This window comes from Piliocolobus tephrosceles, chromosome 6, assembly GCF_002776525.5.
Source record: "Piliocolobus tephrosceles isolate RC106 chromosome 6, ASM277652v3, whole genome shotgun sequence".
Classification (NCBI taxonomy): domain Eukaryota; kingdom Metazoa; phylum Chordata; class Mammalia; order Primates; family Cercopithecidae; genus Piliocolobus; species Piliocolobus tephrosceles.
This window is the reverse complement of record NC_045439.1, coordinates 50384151-50403686: the sequence shown is the minus strand read 5'-3', so window position 1 is coordinate 50403686 and position 19536 is coordinate 50384151. Positions and strand designations below refer to the sequence as shown.

General features: G+C 37.6%; 1 non-coding gene and 1 pseudogene across 1 annotated transcript; both read left to right on the top strand.

The window, feature by feature from the left end:
• The first annotated feature begins 6182 nt into the window (after positions 1-6182).
• Positions 6183-6308, top strand: LOC111521751. The gene has a single exon (XR_003309796.1). It is a non-coding gene; the product is annotated as a small nucleolar RNA SNORA25 (small nucleolar RNA).
• Positions 6309-11827: 5519 nt separating this feature from the next.
• On the top strand, positions 11828-13514 carry LOC111554840 (annotated as a pseudogene).
• Positions 13515-19536: the final 6022 nt, after the last annotated feature.

The following is a 19536-nucleotide window of genomic DNA, read 5'->3' as shown; positions in this document are numbered from 1 at the left end:
ACAGGGTCTAGTCCATCCTCATGTTTCCAGCTCGCCCCATAGATTCTAGTTTATTACTACTTCCCTTATTTCATATCCATCTTCGCTTCCCAACTACTTGCCCTGTGGACTTGAGGTTTTAGCACTGAAGACACAACAGCCTCATATAGACTCTCAGTAGATACCACAGTTCATAAGGTCAATAAAGTCCTAATTTTCCACATGTGTTGTGTGTGTTTGTTTATGTGTATGTGTGTGTGTGTGAGAGAGAGAGAAAAAAAGAGAGAGAGAGAGACTAAGAGACAGTGAGAGAAAGAGAGAATATATGTATCCCAGTGGTTCTGCTTTTCTTCTGGTCAAACTCTTACAGACACAGTATAGAAAAGGGAGCGTTACAAAATATTTGTTGTTTAAAAGGGTACCATTGGCTTTCAGGATTAAGTCCCACTGTTTTAGGGCACTCTTTGGCTATACCATAGGGTCCTAATAGAGCTGTCAATCATAATGATTCTCATTATGTCCAATTCTTCAGCCACAGTGATTGTTCATGGGGCTAACAAACTAGCTGTGCCAACCTTGCATGAAATTGCCTCTATGGACATTAACAAAGAGGTTTTTCTTCCCTTATTTTCATAAACTGTAAGGATATCAGTGTAGGTTAGCCACAGCCATCTTTCTAGCCATTTCCAGTCAGTCTCTTTTGTTTTTTTCAGCAGAAATACATGAGATTGACAGAAAAGAGGAGAAACTAGTAGAAGAGAGAGTTGAAGAGAGTGTGAGTGAGGGCCTTGGTGCTTGGCACTTCACCCGGACTACTAAATCCAGCTGTGCTGGTGTTCTTCCAGTTCCATATGCCAGTCACCTCCTTTTCTTCTAAAGCTCATTTGAGCTGGCCTTCAGTCAGTTGCAACAAGTGATCTTTTTTTCTTTTCTTTTCTTTTTTTTCTTTTTTTTTGTTGTAGAGACAGGGTTCCAGTCTGTCACCCATGCTGGATGGAGTGCAGTGGAGCGATCAAAGCTCACTGTAACCTCAAGTTCCTGGGCTCAAGTGATCCTCCCAACTCAGCCTTCCAAGTAGCTGGGACTGCAGCTGTGTACCACCACACCTGGCTAATAAAGTTTTATTGGAACATAGCCATGCTCATTTATTTATGTATCATCTATGGCTGCTTTTGCACTACAATGGCAGAGTAGAGCAGTTGTCACCGAGTTCATACGGCCTGCAAAGCCTAAAATATTTACAATTTCACTCTACAGAAAAGTTTGCAGAATTCTAATCTAAGCCATTCCTGAAATCAATGTGTTTGCCCATTTAAACATGATACTAGTAGCAATGCATTTCTCAGTGTTGGAAACAAGTGCTTGGTGCTGCAAAGAAAAACCAGCACTTAGAAAATTTCTCAGCAAGGCAAATTTACTTCTACAGGAGGGTGCTGCCTGCATCTATCATGATCGCAAGAGCACACAGAGCAAAGGAGAGGAAAGTTTTTATCCCTAACACAGCTCTTGTTCCTGTGTCCTCTCCATTGAGCTGGAGTCAGACCGCACAATCTATACTAACCCAACTGGCTAAGATTTTAAATTTCTCTAAATAAGGTAAAAGACTTAAACTTTTCCAAATAAGGTAAATGTGCAATTTGCAAAGAGAAGAGGCAGGGAGAATGGGAAGGCCATATTTAGACATGTTTGGGCATGGCAAAGGTGGGAAGGGTTGTTTAGAGAACAAGAACTTATCATTTCTAGCATTGTGAAAAGACACTAGTCACTAGAGAAAGCCAGGAAGTTTGAAGAGGAACTGATTGTTTCTGGCATTAGTATGCCGGACAATACATATCCCTACAGTACACAGCCTAGTCCAGACTATGGACATGCCCACACAAGTTTCTTAATGTTGGCTTCTTAAGCTGTCCTAAAATCTTTTTTTTGTTTGTTTGTTTTTGAGATGGAGTCTTGCTCTGTCATCCAGGTTGGAGTGCAGTGACGTGGTCTTGGCTCACTGTAGCCTCCGCCTCCTAGGTTCAAGTGATTCTCCTGCTTCAGCTTCCTAAGTAGATGGGATTACACACGTCTGCCACCATGCCCGGCTAATTTTTGTATTTTTAGTAGAGACGGGGTTTCACCATGTGGTCAGGCTGATCTTGAATTCCTGACCTCAGGTGATCCACCCACCTTGGCCTCCCAAAGTGCTGGGATTACAGGTGTAGCCACTGCGCCCAGCCAAGCTGTCCTAAAATCTTAAGACCTACACAGCATCATCAAGCAAATAAATTTAAAACAGCCTGGTTAGTGGTATTCTGTCTTCTGAATTCAGAAATTCTATTTTACCTATTTTTAAATATAAATGCAAAACTAGAGTATAATCACATATTCCTTTAAATGTTAAATTCCCTCAAAATAGAAGCACTAGTCAAAACAGCACAAGGAAGAGATAAATAAAAACTTTAACACATATATGGAGGAGCCTTCAATACATATGGTGACATGTCTTATTCACTATTAAAGATGGTTGCAGTAGAAACTTGTATTTAATTTTCTATTCACTATATTAAAAATTGCACAGTCTGAGAGATTCTGGCCAAATAATTTTTACTAATATAATTTTTCCAGAAATGGGAAAAAGAGTGTTTTTACTTTAAAGCTCTAAGATTTTTTTTTTAATTCAATAAGCTATTTAGGCTTCCATGTAGAAAGCTTATGTATTTAATTTTGGGTACTTAGGCAAAAGCCATCACTCTTCTTTTTCAGAGAGAGAAAACACATCATCTAGACTAGGCTTCTTAATGATTCCTTTTTATTACCCTCCATCGAAAGTCACAGCCAGACACACAAATATGTAAGAAACAGGTGAATAATTGCCTATGTTTTTCAGAGCATAAACTAAACCAGTTCTGAAATTTGGGCATGTTCTCTTAAATAGAAAGCTGACCACCCTGGGAGCAATAAACTTGATGACAGGACTTTCTTCTCTCCTCCTCCTCCTTCTAATTTTCTTAATGTGAACAGATGAAGAGCTGTTGGCATTCAAGTTCCATGGAGCTATGAGGGTGACAAAACAGAAAACCATTATGAGACAGAAGGCAGAAAATATGAGAAAAGGGAGAGAAATTCTTCTAGTCTAATCAATGACCAGATTTGTTGATTGCTAGTTGATTTTAAAAAGCAGTTTCTGTTCAGAAACAAGGCTTGTTCCATACTGGAAAGGCTGTGTTGTCAGTGGTAGTAGTATGTGTGTGATTGGTGGTAAGGGTGAGAGGTGAGGACTTATATAATGAGAGGCGTACGTCTTCATGTTACCAGTTTCTATTAGTCTCTATTTTAATTGGGCCATGTACTATATGCTAATGTTTTTACTCAAGTGCCTTGGTGGGTGTTGGAGTGGTTTCCAGGTGGAGGTTTCTCCTAAAGGACATGAAAAGCCAGTGAACAGAAGAATTTGTCTTAATATACCCAGAAGTTTTCTGCAAAATCAAATTTCTGGAGCTGATTCTTAAACAGTGGTCAAATCTACCACCCAATCAGCAAGTAAACATGCTCTCTGCCATCAACTAGGATTCAAAGAAGAAACAAAAAATTTAGGCTCTTCATTATAGTTCTGTTTGATTCATCCAAAAACTCTTTTAAATTGGTCGTGTCACTGGAACTCAAGAATGCAACTAATGGAGTCAAGTAAATTATTGGACCATTGGAAAGAAGTGCTAAACCATGCCCATTCCTTGATTCCCACGATAGCACAGTGCAAGACATGTTTTATCCCACAGTATGCGAGTTGAGATTTAATTGTCTTTTTCTTGTGTTCATAAAAGATCAAAGAGCCAACACTACTGTGGTAATGTGGCAAAAAAGTACCTCCTGACAGCATGAAGTGGCAACTGACAGTGGATGTAAACTTGGATTCTATTGATAATAGTAGCTAAATTTTTGGAGAACTCACAACCTGTCAGGAACCACATTAGGCAGTTTGCTTGGATTATGTAATGTCAGATTAGTGGAAAAACAAAACTGAGCACCGTTTTGTTTATAAGAAAAAAATCTAAAAGTAATGTTTTAAAGAGAGAAAAGGCAGGTTCAGGGTGAAGGAGGGGAATTTTGCTTTTGAGCTGCGTGTGCTGCATTCAAGACAACAATCTAGGCAGAAATGAGTTGTATGAGTCTTGAGCTCCGAAGAGAGATCTGGGTGAGAGATGTGTATTTATTTGTGCTTACAGGAGGAGGACAGGAAGATCAGAATACAGATGAACATGTACGTTTAAGGAGTAGGCAAAGACATGGATCCAAACTAGGAGACTGTGGCATCATACAGGCTGTTACCAGGTAGCATTTTAAGAAGGACATGAATAGAGACAATTAAAAAAACACAGTTTATAGAGGAGATACGATAGTCACAAACATACACATCAAATAATTTTGCAGCCGAATAGGTAAAAAGAGCTTGTAGAAATGCAAAAACCTAATAAAATTATACTTGTAATTTTTAAAACATCCCTTTCAGAAGTAGAAAGATTCACTACACAAAAAGATAAGTAAGGACATAGAGGAACTGAATAATATAACAATAAAGTAGATTAATAAAATCATGTGTAATTTCTATCCTACTGACATAGAGTGTGAAATTTGTAGGAATATAAATAGTACAAATATTGATGATATATGTATTTGACTACAAAGAAAACCCTTAAAAACATTAAAACATAGAACACTCACAGGCCACAACAAAATTAGAAATAAGTAATAAAATGTTGACTGAAAACATTTTGGAAGTTAAGAAACACTCTCTTAACTCCAGCATCAAAGAGACATTTAAAACTGAAATTATATGCTATCTAGAAAGCATGGAAAGGGGAATGATTCACGTTGAATATTTTGTATTAAAACAGTTTAATTTATAGTCAGAGAAAAATGTATAGCCTCGAATTCCTTCATGTTTAAAGAAAATAAAAAATCGAATAATTTAGACCCATTGTTATGGGCTGAATTAAGTCTCCCCCAAAATTCACATGTTGAAATCCTACCCCTCAGAACCTCAGAAAGTGACTGCGTTTGGAAATAGGGCCTTGAAAGAGGTAATTAAGGTAAAATGAGCTCTCACAGTGGGTCTAATCCAATATGACTAGTGTTCTTATAAGAAGAGGAGATTAGGACGCACACAACACATTTACCAAGGGATGATGCCATGTGAGGACACAGTATAGAGGCAACCATCTGGAAGTCAAGGAGAGTCCTCAGAAGAAACCAAATGTGCTGACACTTTGATCTTGGACTCTAGCACCTGTAACTCTGAGAAAATAAAACTCTGTTGTTTAAGCCATCTCTCATTGCAGCTCCAGCAAATGAATATGCCCATCTTAAGAATTAGTAAAAGAGGCCAGGCACAGTGGCTCACGACTGTGATACCAGCACTTTGGGAGGCCGAGGCAGGTGGATCACTTGAGGTCAGGAGTTCGAGACCAGCCTGTCCAACATGGCAAAAAACCCAATCTGTACTAAAAATACAACTATATATATATATATACACACACACATATATATACACACACACACACACACACACATACACACAAGTACATATATATATATTAGCTGGTCATAGTGGTGGGGCATCTGTAGTCCTGGCTACTCAGGAGGCTGAGGTAGTAGAATCCCTTGAACCTGAGAGGCGGAGGTTGCAGTGAGCAGAGAACGAGCCACTGCACTCCAGCCTGGATGACACAGTGAGACTCCATCTAAAAAAAAAAAAAAAAAGAGGAAGAATCAGTAACAGAAAAATAAAATAAACCAAAGAAAGTAAGTAGTAGGAATTAGCAAAGACAAAAGATAAAATTAATAGAACAGAAAACACCAAAATAGAAGAGAAAAGCCAAATACTGATGCTATGAAAACAGCAATAAAATAAATAAACTGCGATTTATTGAGATAGAAAACATGCAAGATTAAGAATGGGAAGTACAGAGCTACAAATAAATACAAAACAAAAGAGATGAAAATAATTATAAGAACACACCATGTAAAAATCTGTGACAGCAATTTGATAACCTAGAAGAAATGACTTACTAACAAAATGAGCAAAATTAACCCAAGAAGAAATAAAAAAACTTTAAAAGAGTAATTACTATGGAAAATATTACAAAGGTAATTGAAGATGTGGCACTAAAAAAATCTGATTATTTAATAGCTGAAGCTTTTTTATTGAAAGAAAAATATTCAGTAGGTCATTTCAAAGAGAGTTTGCAGGACTTGAAGCCAGGAACTCTAAAGGCTATGACAAGAGATTGAAGTTCTCTACAGGATGCCGTAGTCACTCAATAGTGCTGTTTTCCTGAAGGGATATAAGACTTAGCCACTCATAATCATACTGTGATGTGGTGATGTGGGAAAGTAAACACATGTCTCAAAGTTTTAAAAAATTTAAAAATTAAAAGTGTTGATCTTACAGCTGAAGTAATCTAACAGTTAGCAGAGATAATTCTAATATCGTTTACATTATTTCAGATTATAATAAAAGATGGAAAGCACCTCAATTTGTTTTATGATATTTATATAAGTGTAATACTAAAATTTGATAAAGACAGTCAAGAAGAAGAGAACACCGTGGGAGAGGGAGCATTAATCTAATTTATAGTATTAATGTAAAAATTCTAAATGAAATATAAACAAATTGAACCCAGCAATATATTAAAAGAATAATATTGTATGGCCATCCAACAATGCAAGGGTTCAATATTAAAAACATATATATAATTTATTATATTATGTAAGAAAAATAATATCAAATACTAAAGCACCTTTAATAAAATTTAATAGTGATTTCTAATTTCAAAAACCTCTACATAGAACAGATCAAAACTGTGTGAACACAATTATAATTATTGGCTAAAATTAAATGCAAATGACTTTCTAGATGATAAAACACTAAAGGACAGTCCTATTAAAACCAGAAAAAAAGCCAATTCAATTGTTTTGTAGGTTTAAGAAAAAATATTAGGAGAAGAAAATAAAATGGAAATAACCAATATAGATACCAGAAAATAAAAAAGCTAAATGTATTTGTTCTTGCTGATCATATAGTTGAATACCTAAGAAACATAAGTTTAAAAACTACTGAATAGGTGGACTTGGCGAGGTGTCCAGTTATAAAGTATATATAACTTATTATTATAGCAATAAAAAGCAACAGAATGATGCAAAAATTTCATTTAGAATAATGAAATAACTTAGAATACTAAAGCATTTATTTAAGAACATAGCCATAAAACCTATATGACACATGAAAATTGAAACCTTTTGCTCTTTGAAAGATAATTTCCAACAACAATGTAAGCAGATTACAACACATAAGACAAACCACGGACTACAAGAAAATATTTGCAATGCACATATCTGACAAAGGTCTTGCATCTCAGCTATATAAATATCATTCGTAACTCAACAATAAGAAAACAAACAGCCCAATAAAAAAGGGGGCCAAATATTTGAATAGAAAAAAATCACAAAAGAAGATATACAAATGGGTCAGGTGCGGTGGCTTTCCCAGCATTTTGGGAGGCCGAAATGGGTGGATTACTTGAGATCAGGTGTTCAAGACCAGCCTGGCCAACATGGTGAAACCCAGCCTCTACTAAAAATACAAAAACTAGCTGGATGTGATGTGATGGCACATGCCTGTAGTCCCAGCTACTCGGGAGGCTGAGGCAGGGGAATGGCATGAACCCGGGAGGCGGAGCTTGCAGTGAGCCGAGATGGCGCCACTGCACTCCAGCCTGGGTGACAGAGTGAGACTCCATCTCAAAAAAAAAAAAAAAAAATACACGAATGAATGCTCAAAGTAATTAGCTACCTGGGAAATGTAATTTAAAATCACAGTGAGATGGAACTATATATCCACTAGAATTCACTACAATTGAGAAGACCGAGAATGCCAAGGATATACAACAATTGGAAATCTCGTACAGTGACGATGAAAATGTAAAATAGCACAAGTTTGGAAAACTTTTGACAGTTTTGTAAAAATTTAAAGAAGCCCCTACTATATGACTAAACAATTCTAATCCTAAATATTAGCTGATGAATAAAGAAATAAATGTCTTAAAGAAGAATTGTACACTAATGCTTATGACAGCTTTATTATGATAGCAAAAACTGGAAACAGCCCAAATGCCCATGACTAGGTGAAGAGATAAACAAAATGTGGTAAATCCATGTAACTGACTTCTACTCATCAATGAAAAGAAACTACTGATACTTTTAAAAACCTGATAAATCTCAAAATAATTATGCTGAGGAAGCCAGGTACGGAAGTGATTTTGTATATTATTCCATTTTTATGAAATTATAGAAAATAATTTATAGGGACAGAGAGCAAATTGGTCCCAAATCTATAAGGACAGGGCTTGGGGGAGAAGAAAAAAATGAATTACCCAGTGACATGAAGAAATCTTTGAGGATGGTGCTGACGAGTTGATGGGTGCAGCACACCAACATGGCACATGTATACATATGTAACAAACCTGCACGTTATGCACATGTACCCTAGAACTTAAAGTATAATAAAAAAAAAAAAGAAAAGAAAAAAAAGAAACCTTTGAGGAGGATGAAAATGTTGTGAAATATGAGAATTTCAGGAATAAACAGGCGCTTCTAAAAACTCATAGAAAAGAGCAGAAGGGCTATAAAGGATCAAGAATTGGAAGGACATCAGAACACTCAATCATAATGATTCAAATCAAAATGATATCAAATCTAGAATTGTATAACAAATTATAGTAATGATCAATTATGAGGAGTTACAAGAAGCGGTTTTTGTTTTTCGTTTGTTTGTTTTTTGGGGCAGAGTCTCACTCTGTCGCCCAGGCTGGAGTGCAGTGGTGCGATCTCAGGTCACTGCAACCTCTGCCTCCTGGGTTCAAGAGATTCTCCTGCTTCAGCCTCCCAAGTAGCTGGAATTACAGGCACCCGCCACCACACCCGGCTAACTTTTGCCCTCCCAAAGTGGTGGGATTTCAGGCAGGAGCCACCGAACCTGGCCAAGAAGCATATTTTTATTTCACCATTCATGCCTACTTCCTCAGAAAGCTACTGGAAAATGTACTCCTTCGAAATGAATTTAAGCCAAATGAGAGTAAGACATGAGACACAGATAAGAAGAGCTAAAAACAGGTTAAAAAGCAACAGAATTCCTGGGAAGATCATGAAGCAGACTCACAAAACGACAGTACTGTGGCAGATCATAGAGAAAGAAGGGATCTAAGAGGATGTTTTCCAGGGGAAAAAATGAATTTACAGGTTATTCTATATACCTGGTTACATTGAGAAGAGATTTACAGCTCTACCAGAGAGTTTGAATAAGAATTAGTGTTTAGTACCTGGGGAAGAAATACAAGCAAAGAAAAAATGAAGCAATTATTAAGTCTAGGAAAAGTTTTATAAAAAGGAAGTAAAACAAAAAGTTTCACAAAAATAGAAAGTAAAGTCCATAATGTAACCAAAATAATAATAGTTGAGATATACCTACATTGGTAGAAGAGAGAGGAAGTGTGTGTTTGGGGTGCAGGCAGTTACAGAAGAGCTAAATATTCCTCTGTTCTACTAGGAAGTCATTGAAATTGACTGATGGTGTCCACAACTGAAATTTTTTTTTTTTTTTTTTTTTTTTTTGATACGGAGTCTCGCTCTGCCACCCAGGCTGGAGTGCAGTGGCCCGATCTCAGCTCACTGCAAGCTCCGCCTCCTGGGTTTACGCCATTCTCCGGCCTCAGCCTCCCGAGTAGCTGGGACTACAGGTGCCCGCCACGTCGCCCGGCTAGTTTTTTGTATTTTTTTAGTAGAGACGGGGTTTCACCATGTTAGCCAGGATGGTCTCCATCTCCTGACCTCGTGATCTGCTCGTCTCGGCCTCCCAAAGTGCTGGGATTACAGGCTTGAGCCACCGCGCCCGGCCCACAACTGAAATTTTAAAACTAGTTGTATTAGTACGTACTTTAGAGATATGGATGTAAATGACAGAAGAAAGAGCCAAAACAACACAGAGCAGTTGCCACCGAGGAACAGGTACCACGAAGGTGGGGAAGGGTGGGGCAATTTCTGTTTTTCGCTGTAAGTGTTTATAGTATAATTTGACTGTATTTTGATCATGAGAGTGACAGGATGTTATTGATATTTTTTGAAGTCTTCACTGCCAGTTGTGTGAAAAGGGAAAGAACAGAAATAGGGAGAATCTTTAGAAGGTGTAATGGTGCAGGCAGAAGATGACAATGCTTGGTCTAGGTTGGAGCACCAGAGATGGTCAGAAGTGGTGGAATTAGAGATATATTTGTTAATGATAAAATTGATAGAACTTGCTCATCTACTGAATATGGAGAGTGAGGGAAAAAGGAGTCGTGAACGATTCCTAGGTTTTTGACTCAAGCAGGTATATGCTTGAATGGTATAGTCATTTATTAAAATGGAGAAAGTCTGAGAACTAAATGTGACAGAGGAATCCATACTTCTGTTTTGGACATGTTGAGTTTGAGAAAGTGATTAAAGGAAAGGACTCTGGAAGAAATGACTTGAGTTTGAATCCCAGATTCACCACCTACTAGCTGTGTGACCCTGAGTAAGTCATTTAACCTCTCTGTGTGTTATTTTCCTCATACGTGAACTATAATAGAAATAATAATTTATTTGCTTCATAAAGTTGTTGTAAGAATCAAACTGTTAATTAATTGGCAGGGATCATTGTGTGATTCACTGATTTATTCCAAGCGCCTAGAACAATGCCTGGAAGAGAGTGGGTGCTTAATAAATACTGCTGAATGAATGACTGGATGTCTATTACACATTTGAGAGGAGAGGTTCAATAGATATATAGACATACAACTTTGGAAATTAGAGCCAGACATAAGTTGGGAGTCATCGGTAAATAGGTATTAAGAAATACCTATTTAATACATATTAAATAGGTAGTTAAGAAAGCAGCTATAATATAAGGAAAATTCTCCAGATTTTAAAACATACTAGAGCTGCAACATTTACGTGTGTTACTAGTATAAGTACTGTCTGACAGATCATTGTTGCAGAAAAGATAGTTCAGAAACGAATGCATTAAAAGCGTATTAGGCTGGTGTGGTGGCTCCCGCCTGTAATCCCAGCACTTTGGGAGGCCAAAGTGGGTGGGTCATTTGAGGTCAGGAGTTTGAAACCAGCCTGGCTAACATGGTGAAACCCAGTCTCTACTAAAAATACAAAAATTAGCTGGGCATGGTGGCGGGCGCCTGTCATCCCAGCTACTCAGGAGGCTGAGGCAGGAGAATCGCTTGAGCCCGGGAGGCCAAGGTTGTGGTGAGCAGGGACTGACCATTGCACTCCAGCCTGGGCAATAGGGTGAAATTCCAACTCAAAAAAAAACAAAAAGAAAGAAAGAAAAAGCATATCAGTTGGAACAGATTATGCAAACAAACAATGGAGGTGGGGAAAATGAGAATATGCGGGGGATGGAGGGTGGTGGTGAAATCCAATCAGATCTTTACATTAAATTACAGCCAAAAAATTCAACATAGGCTAAGGAATTGAAAGTAAAATATGAAAACAAAACCCCAAAACTGTTGAAGGAATTATGGGCAAATATTTACACCAATCTTGAGATGGGGAATGTTAATGCCATGGAAGAAATCACAAAGAAAAAATAGATATTATTTTTAATAGATGACATAAATATTTAAAACTTCTGAACATTAAAAAGTCATAAACAAAAATTTTAAAATGACAAACTGGCAAAATATATTTGAAATATGACAGATAGATGATTAATATTACGTCATTATAATTTATTAAGAAAAGTAGGTTGCAGCGAGCACATCAAGGTTACTGACTTTTTATGATGTTTGGTGGCTGTGAGATTATAGAAGCATACGAATATGATCTTTATCAAGACGAGTTATCTAGTGAAATGAGTGTTGACAGTGAGGTGGAATTTCAACTCTGTAGCTGAATTTATTATGTCCAAGATCTTGGTGATGTCATTAGGAAAGAAGAACATGAAGAAAAGAACTCTGGGAATTTGGAATCTTCGAGTAGTAAACCAAATCAGAAGAGGCTAATTGTCCTTTCAGATAGTGAGGTCACCCAGTTGTCAGATGGCTCAGAGGTCATCACTGTCTGATGAAGATAGTATTTATAGATGTAAAGGAAAGAATGTTAGAGTTCAAGCACAAGAAAATACTCATGGTCCTTCTGCTTCTCTTCAATCTAATGAGCTGGTTGATAAGAAATGCAAGAGTGATATTGAAGAGAGTTCAGGTGTAATCCGAGAGCTCATGATTATAGAGGTCAGTTCAAGTGAAGAGGAAGAAAGCACCATTTCAGAAGGCAATAATGTGGAAAGCTGGATGCTACTGGGATGTGAAGTAGATGATAGAGATGATGATATCCTTCTCAACCTTGCGGGATGTGAAAACTCTGTTACTGAAGGAGAATATGGTATAAACTGGTTCATCAGTGACAAAGACATTGAGGCCCAGATAGCTAATAACAAATCACCTGGAAGACGCACCCAGAGATATTATTCAGCCAACAAAAACATTATCTGTAGAAATTGTGATAAATGTGGCCATTTAACAAAAAACTGCCCCTTACCAGGAAAAGTTCGTCACTGCTTCCTGTGCTCCAGGAGAGGGCATCTCCTGTATTCCTGGCCAGCCCCCCTTTGCGAATACTGTCCTGTGCCTAAGATGTTGGACCACTCATGTCTTTTCAGACATTGCTGGGATAAACAGTGTGACTGATGTCATATGTTAGGTCACTATACAGATACTTGCACAGAAATCTGGAGGCAATATCACCTAACGACCAAACCTGGACCATCCAAAAAGCCAAAGACCCCTTCAAGACCATCAGCCTTAGCGTATTACTGTCACTGCATGCAAAAGGCAATTATGGGCACAAGTGTCCAGAAAGAGAAGTGTATGACCCGTCTCCAATATCTCCATTCATCTGCTACTACGATGACAAATATGAAATTCAGGAGAGAGAAAAGAGACTAAAACAAAAAATAAAAGTACTGAAGAAAAATGGAGATATCCCAGAGCCATCCAAGCTACCTTAGATAAAAACAGCAAATGACAACCCCCATCATTATATAAGGAAGGGCCGTGCCTCATGGAAAAGCAACAGGTGGCCTCAATAAAATAAGGAAACACAAAAAGAAATGAAGAACAAGAACAGAAACTGGGAGAAGCACAGGAAGGCTGACAGACATGTGAAGTGGAGGAGGATTTTCCTAGGGGCCCCAAAACCTACTCTTCTCCTGGCAGTTTTAAAACCCAGAAGCCTTCCAAGCCCTTTCACCATTCATCACATTACTTCACATCAAGAGAAGACAAGTCTCCCAAGGAGGTTAAGAGGGGCAAGAGAAGAAAAAGGAGAGGTGCTTGGAAGATGATGACAATGATAACTTATTTCTTATTAAGCAGAGGGAAAAAAAGGTCTTAAGCTGTCAGGCCGCCTCTGATGTGGCTTTCCTTTGTTCTTTTGGCCTTTGTGTCTATAACCTTCTGGCATTGTGATTATTATCTGTGACTAAATAAAGTGAGTTTTGTTTTTGTTTTTGTTTTTTAATTTCAGCCATTCGTAGATTTACTGAACATCCGTGGAGATCTCAACTCTCTAAGTCCAACAGGTTACTAGGTAAGAAAGTAGAAAGATAAACCTGGACTTCTCCTGTTCCAGGATGTCATCTTTACTCAGAATCCTAGGGCTAGGAAGAAGAATTCATCTTTTCAAGAAAGCTTTTAAAAAATACTTTGGGGGAAAAAAAAAACGCATCAAAGATAATTCATCCTCAGCCTGAGTATGAAATTAAATCCTTGTAGGAAGAGAAATTAACACTAAGAAAAAGTCATCAGTATTTTTCAACTTTTTTTCTTTTACACTGGAAAGGACAATAACAATAAATTTATATCCAGCTTTTCTTGCTGCTGAAGCTGTTTTCAGAATCTTCCTTTGGACAAAACATCACAAGCTGACTGTAAAAACAAAAATGTCATAATCGAAGCCCTGAAGAGGCAGGGAATTGGGCCTCAGCAAAACAGAGGTGAAGAGTCCATCCAGTATAAATGTCAGAAAACAGATTTCCTAAAACAAGTGAAAGAGACATAAAAAATTTTAACATAATCACAATGAAATCATTTTTTACCACTTCTACAGCGATGTTTCAAGTGGACAGTCACTCAGATCTGTAGAGATGAATATTACTAAAAACATTGTTTTGTTGTCTTGTATTTTTTCAAACTACCTCAAAATTATACAGAACTTTCTGATATTTGTAGATCTTTTGTACTTCTCATACCCTAATGTCAGAATAAGAAAAACAAAATATCTGAAACAGAAATAAAAGTATAAGCATGCTCAAAGAAGAATTGACAGAATACATAAATAGGAAATTCACAGAAGAAAAATAAAAATAAATAACAAACATATGAATAACTTTAATCTCTGGCAATTAATCAAAACCATATAACTGAGCAGAAAACATTTTTTGTATCAAATTAGCAAAAACTACAAAAATTATAATATTCAGTGTTACCAAAGATGTAGCGAAATTAGTACTCATAACACATTATAGGTGGGAAAACTCTCTAGTAGGAGTCTTGAAAATAAATATCAAAAGCTTAAACTTTTTTAGCATCTTTCATTCCAACGTTTCATTTTTATGAATATGTTTCAAGAAAATTAAAATATGCCATTAAAAGTAATGGTGTGAATCTGGTATTTTTTAATATGAAAAGATGTCCAAAATAGATTACTAAGAGCAAAAAGGGTACAAACATAGTATAATGTGGTCCTGTTTTGTTCCAATATGCTGTCTGAAAGAAAGATCAAAATGAATACATTGAAACCCTAGAAATGATTATCTTTTGGTGGAAAAATTGGGGGTGACTTTATTTCAAATTTATACTTTACATATGCCAAACTTTCTGTAGTGGACACATTTCATAATTATAAAACATTTAAATTAAAAATTCAATATAGTACTATGTAGGATATTTCTATTAGAAAAATTTACTAAGAGAGTTTGAGATTCAAAATAATGGTTGATGAAATGTAATATTATAATTGCAATTCATTCACGATAAAAAAAAAAATGGATCCGTGCAAAGATCATCAAAGAATATGAAAGCCATGAGGTGAAAAATTGATGGGGAACTTTATAATGGTTGTATCAGTGTGGCAGCACTTGGGCCCCTGGATTAAGTTTTAGCACCACTAAAAGTGGGACAATCAGACATTATGTTTCTTGTATTGTGATACATTAGGATGTACCTGGCACTACCCATAAATATTCTTGAAGAAAGAAAGACAGGAAGGAAGGAGGAAAGGAAAGAAACAGGGAAGGAAGGAAAGGAAGGAAAGGAAAGGGAAGGAAGGAAGGAAGGAAGAAAGGAAGGTGGGAAACCTAAATCTAATCAAGTTTATATACCTAACAGTTAACAAATAATATAGGGGGATAGAAAAATAAGTTGAACAATGTCACCAGGGAGCTAATAGACAAATCAGAATGTGAGAAAATCAGTAAGATTAGGCTGGGCATGGTGGCTCACGCCTGTAATCCCAACACTTGACCTCGTTAAGAGATAATGAAGTCAAGAGATGGTCGCTACCATCTCTCGATGGTGAAACCCTGTCTCTACTACAAATACAAAAATTAGCTGTGTGTGGTGGTGCATGCCGGTGGTCTCAGCTACTCAGGAGGCTGAGGCAGGAAAACTGCTTGAATCTGGGAGATAGAGGTTGCAGTGAGCCGAGATCACACCACTGCACTCTGACACAGCGAGACTCTGTCTCAAAAAAAAAAAAAAAAAAAAAAAAAGACCTAGTCCTTTTAAAAACTAAATGGTGCAAAAAACGGAAGGAGGGATGTATTATAGATTAAAAGAAATTTAAGAAATATAACAACCAAGTATGATGTTTGGTCCTATTTTGGATCCTGATTTGAACAAACTGCAAAAATTCATATTTTAGGTCAGTCAGAGGAACTTGATTGTGGGTCATGTTACATGATACTAAAAATTTTTTTTGCTTATTCTGTTAGTTGTAGTAATGGCATGTTACAGTTAAAGTATCCTTCTCTCTCTACTAAGATATTTGTGATTTAAATTATACAATGTCTGGAATTTGGCTTTGATACTCCAAAATTTAAAAGGGAATAAAGGTGCCTGTACTTGGTGGGGGAAGCTGTATCAATGAAATAAAATTGGCAAAATTGTAATGACTCTTGAAGCTTAGTGATGGGTACGTTAGGGTTCACTAAACTATCTTCTCCACTTTTGTGTATATTTGAAAATTTCCCTAATTAAAATGTAAAAGTAAACTTAAAATTATTAGCACAGATTTTCAGTTGAAGAAAATAAATGTTCCTGCTCATAGTTTTAGTACAAGTGGGCATTGTTCAAGTTTGCTAATATGAACATTTATTATTTTTTAGAAATTGAGATCTTGTATCTCTGACTGGGAAAGTTATCTGGAGATACTTAGCTTAACCTGTAGACAGACATAGATTTTTGAGGTGATACAAAACTTTATAGAATAAAAACAGATTGTGAAAAGATGTTGTGGGAAGAGGCGTATCTGAAAATCCAAAGAAGAATATTAACAGCCTCTTAAGGCAACACACATTCTCAGTGAGGTATTTCGTAGGAATAACAGAGACATTCAGATTCCCTAAGAAGAAATTAGTGTTGCCCAAGGTCCTACATGTCCCAAGAGCATCTTGCTGGGAAAGAATGAATCAGGAGGGTTTTTTTGTTTTGTTTTGTTTTGTTTTGTTTGAGACGGAGTCTCACTCTGTCACCCAGGCTGGAGTGCAGTGGCCGGATCTCAGCTCACTGCAAGCTCCGCCTCCCGGGTTCACGCCATTCTCCTGCCTCAGCCTCCCAAGTAGCTGGGACTACAGGCGCCAGCCACCTCGCCCGGCTAGTTTTTTGTATTTTTTTAGTAGAGACGGGGTTTCACCGTATTAGCCAGGATGGTCTCGATCTCCTGACCTCGTGATCCACCCGTCTCAGCCTCCCAAAGTGCTGGGATTACAGGCGTGAGCCACCTCACCCGGTGGAATCAGGAGCATTTTTAAGACTGCAGTCCTCTTCCAGGATACTGCGTGTCTAAATCCAACAAGAAGCTGTTCTTCAAGATCTCTGAATTGGGAGGCTGTAAGCTAACCTCGTGTCTTCTATTACACAATTAGCTCAGTACACTTGCTCTGCACCTTTGCTGCCCACTAGAATGTAAGTGTCATGAGGATAGGGCCCAGGCTTGCCAAAGTCACCCTCATGACCCCACCCCCTGCTACAATGCCTGGCACATAGTGAGTGCTCAATGAATACTATTTGACTAATGGATGTAGTACCTTTTTGTTACAAAATGATTTCCCAATCCCCTCTACCCCATTCTTAGTATAAAGATTTGTTTTTTATTGAGAAATGGCAAATAAGGCTTTGGACCCCCTGAAGATTAAATACTAAAATCCCCATAACAATTTTTTTGTTGGTGTTCTTATGGGGCTGCGTGAATTCGAAGGACGTTTATAATGCCTCATAATGCTTTAGGAAGTGAGCCAAGAACGCCACCATCGCTAGGAGTTTCAAAACCTTGAGAACTCTTCTCCCGGTGTGTTTAAGAATATGCAGGCTCATTCTGCGCAAGGAATGTACTGGCTTATGTTGACATCTTTGTCTTACCCTACCTCCCCACTAAGTACTACGGCAGTTTCTTTTCAGGGTCATACACGATTCCTGCAGCCTTTTTGGTGTGTGGAAGATAGCTCTACATGCTTCCCCCAGCTCACACGGCTCTAATAAGAGACAATCCCCGCAACACAGTACAGTTTCCCAGCAGGATAAAAGCTAGTTTCTAAAAGGTAATATTTCTCTCTTGAGAAAGTATAGTTTGTAACTCTGGCACTATCAAATTTCCAGGTCATCTTTTCTTGCTGGGAAAAAGAATCCATATGAAGAGAAGTTGCTCCCTGGAGGGAGAAGAAGGCAACAATTGCCCCCTGAACCGACCCAGTGTCCTGGAAGGATGGTTACAATGGACCCCAGGGAGGTCGCCAAGCTGTTGGGCAAAGGAGGCATGGGTGGCCACAGAAGGGGAGATCCCTTAAATGGAATGACTCGCGGGGCCCTTCAGTAAAGCTCTCACAAACCGACCAGTGCGGTCACCAGCCATGCTCTGATCATTTTCAAGTTGTTGAAGTTACTCAGTGGATTAATAGGATATTGCACTGGCTTCCTCAAATGCACATACACAGAATCACTTAATGCCATTTTCAAGGACAAAAAAAAAAAAAACAGAGAGAGAGAGAGAGACCGATCCAAACGCCCTGCAAGTGAATAGAGAATAATAGCAGCATAAAACAGACCCGTTCTCCTTGCCACCAAGCAGCGCTGCCCCACCGACCAAACAGCCAGCTCATGTCTCCTGTCTGTCCAACAGGGAGAACATGTGATCTCTCATGGCATCTGCCTTGTACACTTTCAACTCTCTGCTGTCTCATTTCTTCTTCACTGGGTCACCTCAGAAATAGAGAAGGGGGCTGTGCTAAGGAAAGGTCCAACTGAAAGTGCACACCCAATTTCCAGCCTCATTCTAGGCCAGAGAACACAACAAGGCAACTTCTTCGTGACCTCTGGAGTTTACGTTAATTTTTCAAAAGTCTAACTAGATCTAGTAAAGGGACGGGAAAAAAGCACTTGAAGTAGAATTGCCTCCTGGATGCCTGATTCAGGTAGAGGTTTACAACACAATTATTTGGTCATATTTACCTAATGTCTTACCTGCTCTATTATCTGTTTTTTCAGATGTGTGCTGTTTTTGATTTTTAATTGCTCTTATTTACCAAATGTCTTATTCATTATATTATCTGGTTTTTCAGATGTGTCCTCTTTTTTATTTCACTGTAAAGAGAGTCTGGCCTAGCACAACTGGTGACTCGCTTAATAACCCAAGAACTGTCAAGCACCCTGTCCAGGTTGAGCTCAGAGATTCCATAGCTGTGACTGGTGTTTCTTTATATCTTCATCCTTTATATCTTATAAAAAGCATTGCTTTTTATAAGAACTAAATAGCTTGCCTTCAAAGGGAAAGTTTAAATACTGACAATTTATTTGATAAGAATCAAATATTTTTGTGTATCAAATGCCTTCAGATGTTCAAAAAGATTGTTCCTAAGGTATCCCCATCATTTTCTAAAAACAAACAAGCAAACACACAAACCTTCAGAATCTTTTGTAATTTAAAGAAGTTACATTAGTGCTTACATTTCCAAAAATACCCATGTGGATAAATATAGTCTAATACGTCCACAGGAAAAGTTAACAAGGGAAAAATATTTCCAAAAAATACAAAGTCAATGATAGACTGAATGAATGAATATAATATACTTGATAGTGTTTTGGATGTTCTATTTTATGTTTTGCCATTTTTTTTTTCACTCAAATACTAAACAGAAAAAATATTCTGGTATTTCTATTCTCTTCTAAGAAAGTCTAGGTTGCTTTACTTGTGGCCAAGCACAAAGTTAGCTAGAAT